The following is a 14,097-nucleotide window of genomic DNA, read 5'->3' as shown; positions in this document are numbered from 1 at the left end:
TAACTTTGTTAGTACTATGGTGGTAAGAGTGAATTGCAAATTAAACATACTACTTCCAGGATTGGTTTTCCAAGACAACACTTCATAGGGCTGCAAAGAGTCGGACACAACTGCACCAACTTAGTGCGTATAGAATGAAGCAGATTGGTATGTTCCTGATGTTTCCTGTTTTATTTAGAGGAGGATTCGGGCTAGCCATTAAGCCATTCAAGACTCACTGTCCAGTTATGACCTGATTTTGTTGTACCCAAAGATGTACTGCCAAGCAGAAAGCAATTCCTGTTCTGGATACTCTGAGGTACTCCTTGATGCTCTACAACTGAGATCTTTAAAAACCAGCAAACAACTGAGTTTGGCCCTGATAGCTTTTGACAATAGCCATACAAAGATCCATGATCTCAGCCCAATCCATTTCTCAATAGTTAGCTGAATAAATACAGTGAATGCTTGAAAGTCTGTAGACAAGGAAACAAAGGCCCATTACCAACATCATGGGCTTCACTTAGATGTTTCAATAGAAGAGATTTGGGGACAGGGGAGAGGAGGGAGAAACCGTGGAGGTATAGGCTCTGTTCTTATGTGTGCAGAACAAACGGTCAGTTCCAGGAAGGGGAATAGAGAGAGAATCACTGTGACAATCACTGTGGTATAGGAAAAGACTTTGGGTTGAGACAGACCTCAGTTCAAAGCCCAGCCACTCCACTCAGCAGCTGTGTGCTTTGACAGTCACTGAGTTTTCCTCAAGCTCAGCATGCTCATGTATTAAATGGAGATAATAATATCTAGGTCATATGCATATCATCATGTCTCAGGCATCTGGAGATATGTATGTCAATTGCATGTTAATTTTCTTCCACTTCTGAACAGGTAAAAAGGTTAAAGGCATACCAAACACCACAAGGTAGATGAAACTGGCCAATAAACATACTTCCGTGAACATATTGATGTATCTATTTATATGTATTGTTAAATATACTACATGGTTATACGTCTATAGCATTTGATTCTAGGACCCCTTGCAGGATTTGCATTGTACAAAACCCTTACCCTGAAGATGCTCTAATAGCAGTGTTACATTTATATTTGTGCAGACATACACATTTAACAACATATGGCCAATACTGATAAAAAGAAAACATGATCAAAAGTCTATATGTATTTAAAATTAATGATCAAATTAGCAACTTTGAATTGGGATAATTAATCTAATACTGCGCTACTTAAAAATAACTAGCTTTCAAATAACATTTCTACTGTTTCTAGCCTTTAATGATGAGGGTCTACCCTTGTTGAGGCTGTGTGGAGTATGCTACTGGCTGTTAAAATGTTCATATTCACATGACCCTGATAATAACAAAAACACATCTGTTATCCTTTGAGATAGACATTAAATAGAATGCTCTGGGTGGGAGATCTCTCTTACTCTTCCTGATAACTCTGTAGGCCAGTGACCATTGTTGTCCTTTTACTGAAGAATCCCAGGCTCAGGAAGATCAGGGACTATCACCAAAGTCCTACACCACATAGCAGGGCAGCTTGGTCTGAAACCCAGGTCTGATCCCAAACCCACGCTTGCTGCTCTCTGCTGCTCTGTTTCCCACAACATGAGTGATATGTGATAATCCTAATGCAGAAATTCCTCTTTGGGCTTCTCTGTTTGGCACTCCAGCTTGCATATACAGAATATGATGATGTCTGGTGGCCGACTCTGGTGAAATGTGCTGTGGGACGCATTGCTGTTTGCTGTGTTGTCTGCAAAGACAGGAGCTCAAAGGAGGCTGCCTGGGTAGAGGCCTCATCTGACAACTCAAAAATCCAAGTATCTTAATTACCTGTGTCAGTCACGACAATCGTTCTATTTGGGATTCATCTGATGCCTTCCCCTTGAAAAAGTTTTGTTGGGTTTTGTCATTGTTGGTATTTTGGTGTCTACACAGAACAAAGATAAATAGTTCAAGGAGGGGGGGAAAAAAAAGAGATGAAATCCAAAAGAGCCTTTGTCTCACAATAAATCCAAAAGATGTTTTAAAAATTATTTTAGTTATTTTGGCTTTGTGTAGACACTCCCTGAAAGTAACCATCAATAATGTGCCCAGATATCATCTGAATTATAGGAGGAGATTCATGTACCTCCAAACATTGGGGTTTCTGATGACCCAGCTCTCAAAGGTCCCTAAGAAAAGTCAGAAGACCTTTTCTGCACAAAATCTGTCCAGTAGAGTTTTCTGCAATGATGGAAATGTTCTCTGTGTTGTCCACTGTAGAAACCACTGGTCACATGTGGTGATTCAGAACTTGAAATATGGCTACTTAACTGATGAAATACACTTGAAATTTTTACTTCATTTTAAATAAATTTAAATAGCTATCCATGACTCCGAGGACTCCATCGGAGAGCAGAGCCAGAGATCATAAAAGCAAGGATTTCACTCTGGGACACTCAGTTTGAGCCCATTCTGGAAATACCTCCCAAGGTTTTAGCAATGATGCTGAACTGGGACAAAGTCAACTTAACAGAATGAAATATGTGAGGTAAGACAAAAATGCAAACCTATAGTTACTTTAAATGAGCCCTAAAGAGCCATTAAGATGGAAAATGGTGACATCATAGATAGCCATTATATCCGGAAAACCAGTCCCTAGTAATAGAAAAATGAGTATATAGAGAGAAAGAAGAGTAGTGAAAATTCAATCAATGAAAACAGACCAGGCTGTTTTGATGAGAGAGAATATTATTATTGCATTACTTAATACAAAATGTAGCTCCAAGTCATGTCAAACTTCTGAACTTTGGTAACAGAGACAAATAAATTACTGGCTGAAAGGAAACTTTCTGGTTAAAAAGAAACAAGTAAAAGCACAGACCATGGGCCTGAAGAAGGACTCTCTCTCCAAAGGGAGAGTTCTGCCTCCTGTTCTCAGAGGGAGTGTGTCTGGAAGGATGTTGAATTTATAGGATGAGCTACCTTCCTGTTTCCCTAAACACTTAGTCTCAGTGTATTTCAGTCTTCACTGTTTTCATTTTTAATCATTGCAGTTTATCATCTGGCGCATGCTCACTTCTATTCATCCAACTCCATACAGCAAGTATACATCCATATAAAAATGAATTTGTTGGCATAATATGGGCAGAAATTAAAGCTGCCCCCTACACTGCTTGATTTTTTTCCCCAAGAAGTTTGGTTTTCCTCTTAGGTTGCCTCTTCAGTTCAAATTTCATTGCTTGAAAGAAAAAGTTATTTCTGCATGGATTCAACAAAAAGTAAATCTCAAAAACTGTCATGCATCTCTGTATTGCTGCCATATGGAATATCCAGAATTGGGTCGATGCTGGTTGGTTTCTGAGCTCAGATGAAAAACAGCAGGGGGTCTAAGGGTGTAGCTCCGCCACTTACTGTATTTTTATTTATACAAGCCGTAGTTCTGCTGCTAGAGGACCACGAGTGTGTGACCTAATGTGGGGAGCTTTAGATCTGGCCACCTTGAAGACTTCTCCACACCCCTTCTCTGCAAAGAAGGGCACCTCAACCTCTGGTTCTCGCACCTGCATCCTGAGTTAGGCTCGTCTCTCCCAACTTTCTCTTGTTGACTGGGCAGATATATGTTCATGGCAAACTTGAAGATGCCAGATCAACTGGAGGACTTGGTTCTTGGCTTATGTATGGCCACCAAGACCTTTTTCCAGTTGGATGAATAATATGAACCGAGGCAGCATGGCTTTATTGAGATGGTGGGTAGGAACTGCTACCTTCCTCGCCTGGTGTGGTCAGAATCAGAAGATGCTCTGTGAATTATCCTCTGATCAGATGCTTTCCTTGTAAAGGATTGCAGTGCACAGAATGAGCAGCCCTAAGCTACCTGGTTCTAAACCACCATCCATTTTCTAAGCCAGTGCCCCAGCCAGTGCAGAGAAGCTGCTCAAGTACCCGGACTGGTTACAAATAGTTTACTCTGGACCTTCCTAGTGATTAGAGATGGCAGGAATGTGGACAGCTGGGGCACACCGCCTTTTTGGATATGGGGCAATATGACTGATAAACTGACTTGAGAGAGAAGCTGGACACACACTGTGCAAAAGATTAATTTAAGACAGTGAGCGTATTGTGATGAAGCACATTTTAGAAGAATGGCCTTTTACTACCAAAACAGAAAATCAATAATAAGATTTTAAATATAAGTTTGTATTCTGGTCCTTTGTTGAAAATTATCATTTTGCATATACTTAAGGAAAATATATAAATAAAAACTTGTGCTGCTCAATAAATCCCTCAACTGCTAAAAAATGGATGAGGGGACCACAATCTTCCCAAGTAACAATGCCAAGAAAATTCTGGAACATGCTCCTGTGCTGTGTCAATTAGTGATGGCTTTTGTTTTGTTTTGCTTGTTCATTTGTTTGGATCCCTGACATTCTCTACATTATGTTACTTGTCTCATTCTTCTGGACTAATCATGCAGGTCAGCATGAAAGGTCTAGGCTGAGTCAAAAATAGGATATCAACAAGAAGAAAAATAACCTTCTGAGCAGGTAGATACATTATTTTGGAGCTGGTTCCCTCACCTGCTTCACTTCAAGTAAAGTCCAAATGCTTTAAACCATAAGCCACCCATACTCCCATGTTCAGAGGTACCTGAATTGTGGTCAACTGGTCTACCAAAAGCTACTGAACCCACTGAGAGAGTGGGCATAATGTCTGTGGTCTCTATCGCAGCCTCTTCTCCAAAAGGAGAGAAAAAAGAATAAAAATGAATATTGTGTGCACATTTATTTTATACATACCTATATATTTACTTTTCCTGTAGACTGTATACCACCAGTAAGAAAGAGTGTACAAAAGTCTGTTACTTGGTACACTATTCCACCAACAGTATAGCTTTTGCCTGCTTTCCAAAAGGTAAGAAACAATCTACTTTTTGTTTATTTGTGTGTTCTTGTCTCCACTGAGAATTAGAAATGTTTCCATGAAAACTGTGCATGATGACCTCAAAATCTATGTATACAAAGAAATACATTTTCAAAGATGATGTTTGCTAAGTTTAGTGTAGATGGCTGCTGTGGATCACGTGTCTGGTTTATTTTCTGGAGAACAGGTGATTGGGTGTGTGCATATGTGTATTTCCTGAACCAGATTCAGTAATGGCAGGTTTGGTGCTGGTCACTCTACTTTAAAAGTCTCAATGGTGAGAGCTTATTTTTATATGTATTTGTTCATACTCTGGTTTGAGAAGACAATATGGAAAACTTGGATGAGAAGGTAAAGCTTAGTAAAAATATTTGTCCTGGTTTACTTTTTTATTAAATATATTTTGAGAAATATCAATGAATGACTGTACCACCTCAAACCCAAAATGGTCATGGTTCCTTTTTTGCAGCAAAGAAATAGAAAAGATTTGCTGGCTGGGCTTGATGATGAATTAAAGAGGATATGGGACTCATAATTCTGCCTAAGAGAAACAAGGAACCACCTTCACTTATCCGAGAAAGCAGGGAGAGGTTCAGTGAAAGACCTAAAGAGTCTAAAGATAAATTTCAACATTAGTCAAACCCAAGAAATACCAATAAATACCTCGGGTATTCAAACTTATACCTTAGAACAAATGGTCAATTGCGTGATGTGTGAACAGGCATGGGAATGGTCTGCTCTGAGAGTTGTTACTGACTCACCACTGATGGTTATGTTGGGTTGGCCAAAAAGTTCATTCTGGCTTTTCTGTAACATCTTATGGAAAACACTTGAACAAACTTTTTGCCCAGACCGGCGTATCACTTTGAGCCCTTACTAAAGGATAAATGCTATGAAATAGTAGTAGTAGTAGTAATAGTACCTCCCTGTTTCAGCCTAAGCAATATGATAGAATAGTAAAAAGTAACACTTGCTTTGGCAAGCATCCTTGTCCACCTGGTCAGGGCAATTCATACTGAAGGAAAACAAACAATAGAAAACTGTGGCGGATTCATTTCGATGTTTGGCAAAACTAATACAATATTGTAAAGTTTAAAATAAAATTTAAAAATTTAAAATAAATAAATAAAAACAAAAAAAAAGAAAATATGGAATAGTGTCATTAAATTCATGGGGTGGCTGTGAATAAAAGGCCCCCTTTTGTTTTCCTCTAAACCTCCTACTATACTAATAAAATCAACAGAAGCACTTCTCTCTAGAGATGTCAAGTAAGAGAGCAGACACAGGAGGGGGAAGTATTGCGTCATAATGTGGGCTAGTCTTCCTCTTTCCTATCGAGGACCATTTTGTCAGATCATTGCTATGCTTCTTTCCATCTTTGTTTTTATAATGGTATTCTGAGTACCAATCATATTCTTTTCCTTTTAATCCATTTAGAACTGTAAGACAGGACAAGAGTGCTTTCAAAGTATAATTACATTTACTGTTGATTTAGATGGATGCCAGCAACTCAGTCTTTAATTTGAGATGTATTGTTCACATAGCTATTCCCTTTTCCATATTAACACGGTCTGTCCTAGTTTTTAAATAGGGCATTCTTCTGTCCCAGTGAATTTATAACTGTATTCCAGTGAGATTTCAAGTTTTCCAGTACAAGTACTTGTCAAAACACTGCAGCTCATCACTTTAATAGTCCTCTTACATGAAACTGCCTGAGCATAAATGGGAAGGAAGTTTCCCTGGGTAAAAATGATAGATTTAATCCAAATCCATTAAAAATTCTCCCTAGCTCCATTCTCAGTCGATGCCTTTTGGTTTAAAGGGTGCAAGATGAAAATGTTGTAAGTCAACCTTCCGGTTAAAAAGTACTTTTAGGATCTGCTGCTTAGAAACAAACTTTTTTCTAGGATTTTCTTGTTTCAAAGAGTTTGATTAGGTGCTCACCTTTTCTGCCAATTTAAAAATGTATAAACCTTAATTAGGTTGAATTGGTTAACAGTGCTTTTCAGGTCTACTACATCCTTCTACTTTTCTATCTATTCATTCTATTAATTTTTGAGAGCTTGATACTAAAACTCCAACCAAAAATATTCATCTACTTAAAAATAACTGTAATACATAGTAGAACTATATGTAACTTTGTTCTGTATTTTCCAAATCTTCTGTAAATGTGTTATCATACTTTCATAATTTAAAAACTAAAAAAGAAAGAATATTCAAAGATTATAGAAGTGGCTTCATAAATTAATGATAAACATCTTACACAGTTACTTAAAAATAATTGAGAATGGAAGTTGGTCTAAGTTACAGGTATTCAAAGAGGGGAGTATATGACCATGTTCAAGTTCCAGTGAGACTGGACAGCTTGGGCAAAGAGTGAAAGAAGGCCTGTCATGTTGCTCCTTCAAATCCATCTCTGTGCCTATTTTCAGGGCCACAAAACAGTAAAGAAAAACCTATCAATTCTAGAGTGAAATTCTGTAAAACTTCAGTGTAGGCCACCATGCCCCAACAAAGGCAGATGATATTGAGCAAATCAAACATCTGCTTTTGGGGGATTTAGAGGAAGCAGGTTCAAATTCAGACAGAACAGAATAACCCGATTTGAAAATACTTTCCCTGAAACCCACTCTCCTTTGACAGATACAGTAGATCAGATATCACCTGACTCAGCACTGCCTCTATCTCTTGTCTGAATGGTGTTTAATTTTGAAATTCTGCAGTATTATCAATCCAGTGATATTTATTTTAAACTTCAATGAAGCAAAAAACAAACAAAAACTGATCACATATAAATTAAAATCCTCCATTAATCTGGCATCATCACCAGATCAGGAAACACGTTGTTGTGTTAGGAGGTGTATTTTCATACCACAGGATGGTTTTTCTGATTGGAAAACTTTGAGTTGAATTCAGCCTTGCAAATATGGACAGTCCCAAGTCTGATTTTACATTCTGCTTAAACAGTACTGAATCCTGTTTTGTCCAGGTATATTTGTCCAGGTTCTGAGCAAGTGCATTGGTTACAATATTATGGACAGTTCACTAATGTATTATATGGTATTGTACATCATTTATGTTTTTTATAATTTCTTGTTTATCATTTCTGCATTGGGGTTGTTTCACATTTTTAAGCTTTTCAGAGGTGTGCAATCTCAGTTTTTGTAATGTGTTGAGACGCCCCCCTCCTCTTTGACATTCAAGGTAGTAACCCTGAGTTAACTGAAGATGCCTTCAACTGAAATTCCATTTAAGAACACTCTATAAGTACAGCTTAGCAAGGAATATATGTTCCCTGGCCTTTTACATAGAACCACCTTAGAAATAAATGCAGCTATAAATCTTGCCAGCATATTTCTTTCTGCCTAAGTGCTCTGTGAAGTACCCCCGTTTCTCTCATCAGGGTTTGGTCTCGGCATCCTCAAAAACCAATTAATATCTTCCCTCCCCATTCTGTAACTTTGGTTGGACTTAAAGAATGGAATGAAAAGTCCACATGCCTAGGATGTCTACTAGTTCATGACATCAAAGGAACATATACGTCATTTCCCCGAGTCCTGAAAACTATGTCAACTTTTACATTGAAATCTGGCACCACACCGTCTGGCCAGAGTCTGTGAAACAGAAGAGTGTTTTTAAGTTGGGTCAGTCAGAAAAGTGTTTGTCGAGCACCGGTCCCCTGAGTCAGCCCTAAACTGACTAGGAATGGGGGAGAGAAGCAGACAGTACCCTCAGGGACCTCAGATCTAACAGAGGACTCGCAGGTAAGCAATTTCAATTCAGGTGACAGGGGATCTTAGAAGAAGTAGCAGGAGGGAGTGTGGAGAGCATCACCCAGAGGGGTTTGTTTGAGCTGCTCTTAGATGAAGGCCTCCAGGCAGCCATAAAGAAAAGGCTGGAGGCAGGAAACAAGGAAGCACAAACAAGCTGAGATACAAAGAACGTGCTGGGTCATGGGGTGGGATCACAGTTCTGCGAGACTGCGCTACTACTGTGTACTGAGGCAGAGGGTTTTGAGGATGACAGAAGCTGTGTAGAGAGGGACTGAAACTTGCTCATCTCTGTGCTGTGAATACGGTGCCTGCAAACACTGAGGCCTCAGAAAATGTCTGTGGCATGAATGGAGTGTAATGTATCACATATCAAAGGCTCCCAGCCTCACCCAGGATGCAGTAGGCAACAGTAAATACCTACCAAGTGGGGCTTCCCTTGTAGCTCAGCTGATAAAGAATCTACCTGCAATGCAGGAGACCCCAGTTCAATTCCTGGGTCAGGAAGATCCCCTGGAGAAGGGGCACTCCAGTTTTCTTAGGCTTCCCTGGTGGCTCGGATGGTAAAGAATCTGCCTGCATTGCAGGAGACCTGGGTTCAATCTCTGGGCTGGGAAGATCCCCTGGAGGAGGGCATGGCAACGCTTATTCTTGCCTAGAGAATCCCCATGGACAGAGGAGCCTGGCAGGCTACAGTCCATAGGGTCGCAAAGAGTCAGACACAACTGAGAACAGCATAGAGGAGTTATTAACAATAAGAAAGCACCAAGTCTACAGCTTCAGCAAGCAGAGGCGTAGTCTTCCAGATAAAATTTCTAAAGTCACAAGAGGCAGTATTTGACCCTGTTGTCACAGGTCTCAAAACACTGTTTTTATTGATAACCCTTAAAACTGATGGTCAGCGCTATTCCTGCACTTGCATAAATACCATTCCTACTGATGAGCTACCCTGTGGATGAAACCAGCCAAGTTTTATGCCCATTTGTTTCCTTGTATGGACTGCGGAGACCAGTTTTCATTTGAAGGGAACATCAACTTCAAAATAAATTTATATTTTAAAAATAATAATAAAAATAAAATAAACAAAAAACAGAAAACAAAGTTATCTTTGGAAATGAATCCTAAGTGCTTGAGTTAAATGGTTATAGCTTCTCATTTGGTAAAAACAGAAACATGATCAATGTAATTTTTTTTTTCTTCTAAATATTCAGTGCATTTTCTCAGAGACTGGCATTCAGGACAGAGTTTGTGTTTTAGACCCCCCGTTTAATTTGCATTTGAAAAGAAAACAGCATGTCCTAAACCAAGGTCAGTTAAACTCTACAATCTTTCTTCCTTCCAATTACTGTGAATGAGCATCTTCTCAGGACACAAGCAATGGTGACTCTGGTTTCTGCTACTAAAGACATGTCTCAGCTCCGCAGATGTTCTTTTTTTTTTTTTTTGGCTGTACAATGGAATTCGGATGCATTTTAAATTAACTTTCTCTAGGAATCAAAGGTAATCATTATTTCTTTTTATGATCCACATGAATATTATCATTGTCTTTTTTTTTCTTTTCAAATATAAGATTATTTTTCAGTTCCTTTTATATCTCTGTCCTCTTTCAGAGTAACCTCTGGAGACCCCAGCTTGTTCAAAGAGGATTGAGAAGATCACTCCAAAGCCTCTTCTTGTTGAGCTGATCCAAGCATTTAGAGGACATAACAGGAGTCAGCCATCCCATTCTCTGTAAGTTGTGGTCCTGATATCACTTATGACCTTGTGTGTGCTGTTTCTTTTCTCTGGCTAAGAATAAGGAAACCTGCAGCAGGGTCCTAACCATGGCGCTGATACTCTGAGCGGCATAAGCTTCACCACCTCATGGACCTCTGTGACCTTGAATAAGTCATGTCCTGTATCACCTTTAGGCTCCTCTTCTGTGAAACAGGAGGAAGCTTTCCTTGCTGAGACACTATGGAGATGACATGGAACCACGTACACGAAAACCTTCCTTTATGAACGGCTGTGCATATATAGGGCAGCATTGTTGGTCTGTGATCATCTCTCTGTGTCACTGTAATTGGCTTTTCTTTCCCTTCTTCTTTCATGGTTACATTTTTATTTTATTTTATTTTTTTTGTCTACTGTGAACCATCAGAGTTGGAAGGAATGACATCTGGATTGCTATGAAGTCAGGAACCTTTTCTCTAAGTACCATAAGCTCTGTTTTTGAGATGGGTCACGGTGGTCTCTGATGGGTTATTAATAGTCTTTGGGCTAGGTAAAATTGACACAGAAGGTGATCAGTCACTCAGCAAGACTGCTGTGGGACAGCTAGGCTCATACCACCTGATATAAGAACCACTCCCTGTGATTAACTCTGACAGGTCACTCCAGGCCAACTGGCAAGCTGAAGTGCATTTTAAGTACAAATAGTACTTCTGGGTATGTCTTGAGTGATAGACTAATGGCTGAGTGGAACAGAATCACTCAGTCTTCACTTGTGAAACACATCTGATTTCCTTTCTAGGCCGAGATATTACAACAACATCAATTAATAAGATCTCTAGGATCTCCATTGATACTTTGGTATTTATCAAGCTTACATCAAATACAAGACTGACCCAAAGGGCCAGGCTCATTCATCTCATTATCAAAGGGCCTAGAATTGTGCTTCAAAGCAATAACAATAATATCCATTCTGATGGTTGTTATAACTGCACCATATTATGCCTATAGACTTACAAAGTGCTCAGCCATCCAGTGAGACAGGTCTTACTGTCCCCACTTAACATGGGAAGCCTCAAATGAGGAAACTGAGGCTCAGAACCATAAAGCAATTTCAAGTGACTCACACACCACGAATACGTGCCTGAACTTGGCTTTCGTGGCCAGAATTCTTTCTCATAAACTTCTCTAAAATTGAGTGGAGTAGGACAGAATGTTTCAGTCTACCATAGTCTATCACATGAGCATTTATTGTTCTCATTAGTTGATTCTAGGAGTCTTCAACTTCCTGAAGATGAGAGAGGCCCTTCAGGGAAGAAATCATAAGCTGTTTCCAGGGCCATTTTAGAATAAGATGTGTTTTGGTTTGTTTTTTTCCTTAATGGTACTTTGAATGATAAGGCTTCTTGATGTCATGTCTCCTACTATTGAATTCTTCTGGTGGTCTGAAAAAAGTTAAAGACTATTGTTTCTGCCTCAAAGAACATGGCCTTCTGGAGTTAGAAATGTCTAACTCTTAAGAATGCATCAAACTCCACAGAATAACATACTTGGGCAGGGCGCAGTCTGTTCAGAGTAAAAATCACAGGTCATGCATTTTGATGACTATAAGCAGACTCTACCTCTGCATCAGGTGATCGAATTTGGCATGGGAACCTAAGTGAAGGAAATTAAACTCAGAAAAGGATTTGCTAGCATTAAAAAATGGCACTTTCCTGGCTTACAAAGGTGTAGAGCTAATTCCCTCCCCAGCTTCATCACCTGCTCCTTCTCTCTTCTGCTTCTGCCACCGCAAAGCTCTACAAAGAAGTGGGCCACCAGGGTCATTACTGTCCGTGTTAGCTGAAAATCTGATTAAGCTGGCTTCCTAGGGTTAGCATGAGAAATGTTAGATTTTCATGCTCAGAGCTTAATTCTTCTTTCCCTCGATTCTGTCATGTTTGCAAACTTCATTTGCATTTTAATTTCCCGTGGTTTGCCAAAGTCCAGACTGAGACTTGAGCTGTTGTTTCTGTTCAGGTGAAAAGTCCGACCACAGTGGAGCATCTGCAGTGGCACTCAGTCAGGCAACTGGCCAAGGCAAGTATTTGCTGCCTACTTCTGAGGGTCCCCAGGGAGCTTCGCCACCCAGCCCGCCAATGCACTTAATGAGTAGAGGAGACTCTGTCCAGTTTCCAGAACCATCTTGGTCCTGGGTGGTCCTTACTACATACTAACCAGTCCTCTCAGCATTCCCAAATAAGGGGAAATTATCGTAAATGGGAGTTGGGATCTTGGTCTACTAGGATCATATCATGGGGCTTTATTTAGGGGAGACATCAGTGCCATTAAGTAGGAAAGATCCCTACCGTGAGTTACTGTTATCAATTACCAAGGAAGGCAGTCTCCTCCTGGGGGCTGGATGCTCTGCCTTCTGTGTTCTAGAAGCAAGGATGGTAGTATCAGTGGGGCATCATCCCTGCTCCCAGAGGAGGCAAGATAAATGAAAAAAGGGAGGCATTTATGCCAAGCAGGCAAAGATGATCTTCGGAAAAGGTTATCTCTGCCTCCGTTTTGTCATTGGTAACATACGCCTGCATACAACAGTCGTTCTTGTTTAGTCGCTCAGTCATGTCCAACTCTTTTTGACCCCATGACCTGTAGCCCACCGGGCTCCTGTGTCCACGGGATTAACCAGGCAAGAATACTGGAGTGGGTTGCCATCTCCTTCTCCAGGGGCTCTTCTCAACCCGGGGATCAAACCCGCCGTCTCTGGCATTGGCAGACGCACTTTTTACCACTGAACCACCAGGGGAGCCCTCATACAACAGTAAAGCACTAAGAACAGCGTTGGCACCATGGCCAGCTCTGTTGGAAAGTTAGCCATCAGCGTTGTTACATTACCTACAATTAACTGAACTTTTCTCTGTGTCTTCCCTCTAGGAAAGAACTTGGAGATTTCAATCTGATCCTCTCCCCTGTGATCTCTTGTACCCCTCTTCCTCTGTACACCAACACAATAAAATCCAAGACTGTCAAATAATCCACGTGTGTCTGATGTTTATTTGGAAAAACCTGCCAGATTTTCCGACTGCGATATCAACCCACATCTTCTCTTGTCATATTTAGTATTGACTGTTTAATGAGCAACTGTGCCTTAAAGCCAAAATTTCACTGCACTATCAGAGACCAGAGAAGCTACCTGGGAATGGACATTCAAACACACTTAGTTTCATTTCATTTCATAACAGAGAAACTACTGTCCCAACTTTTGGCATAAATGCATTCAACACAGTCACCATTGCAGCAATGTTTACATTGCTATTACCACCTGTTAATACTCAGATATTTAAGAAAATACCAGGGACCAATTTAAATATCCAGTGTATAACAGAAAATCTGCCGTTAAGAGATCTGAAATGCATTTTAGTTTGTGCTTCTAATTTAAATCTTTTCTTCCCTAACCTGCTGCTCATCAAATGTCACCTGTATGTGTCCTCCCCGGGGACTCTGATGCACATTCAGGTTTGGGAACTCTTTTTTAATCCCTTCTTATAATCAACATGTGCAATGTGGCTGGTGCGATGGTGACACTTACAGAGCAGAGTTTTCCAGAATATTAAAAAGACTAATTAAAAACATATATACACACACACATATTCAGGTTTATCACACCAGCAGCATCCACCACTCACGTTCCCAGGAGCCATCTCTAGCCGTCTGCTAGCACAGTG

The 14,097-nt window shown here is 40.1% G+C and overlaps 1 long non-coding RNA gene across 1 annotated transcript; it reads left to right on the top strand.

Moving 5' to 3' along the window:
* The first annotated feature begins 10,020 nt into the window (after positions 1 to 10,020).
* Positions 10,021 to 13,396, top strand: LOC138984771 (uncharacterized). Its single transcript, XR_011462058.1, has 4 exons — positions 10,021 to 10,174; positions 10,285 to 10,405; positions 12,404 to 12,463; positions 13,307 to 13,396. It is a non-coding gene; the product is annotated as an uncharacterized lncRNA (long non-coding RNA).
* The last annotated feature ends 701 nt before the right edge of the window (positions 13,397 to 14,097 follow it).

Source organism: Bos mutus, chromosome 22 (assembly GCF_027580195.1).
Source record: "Bos mutus isolate GX-2022 chromosome 22, NWIPB_WYAK_1.1, whole genome shotgun sequence".
Lineage (NCBI taxonomy): Eukaryota > Metazoa > Chordata > Mammalia > Artiodactyla > Bovidae > Bos > Bos mutus.
The sequence above is the reverse complement of the archived record's forward strand: the minus strand, read 5'-3'. Positions and strand labels throughout refer to the sequence as shown.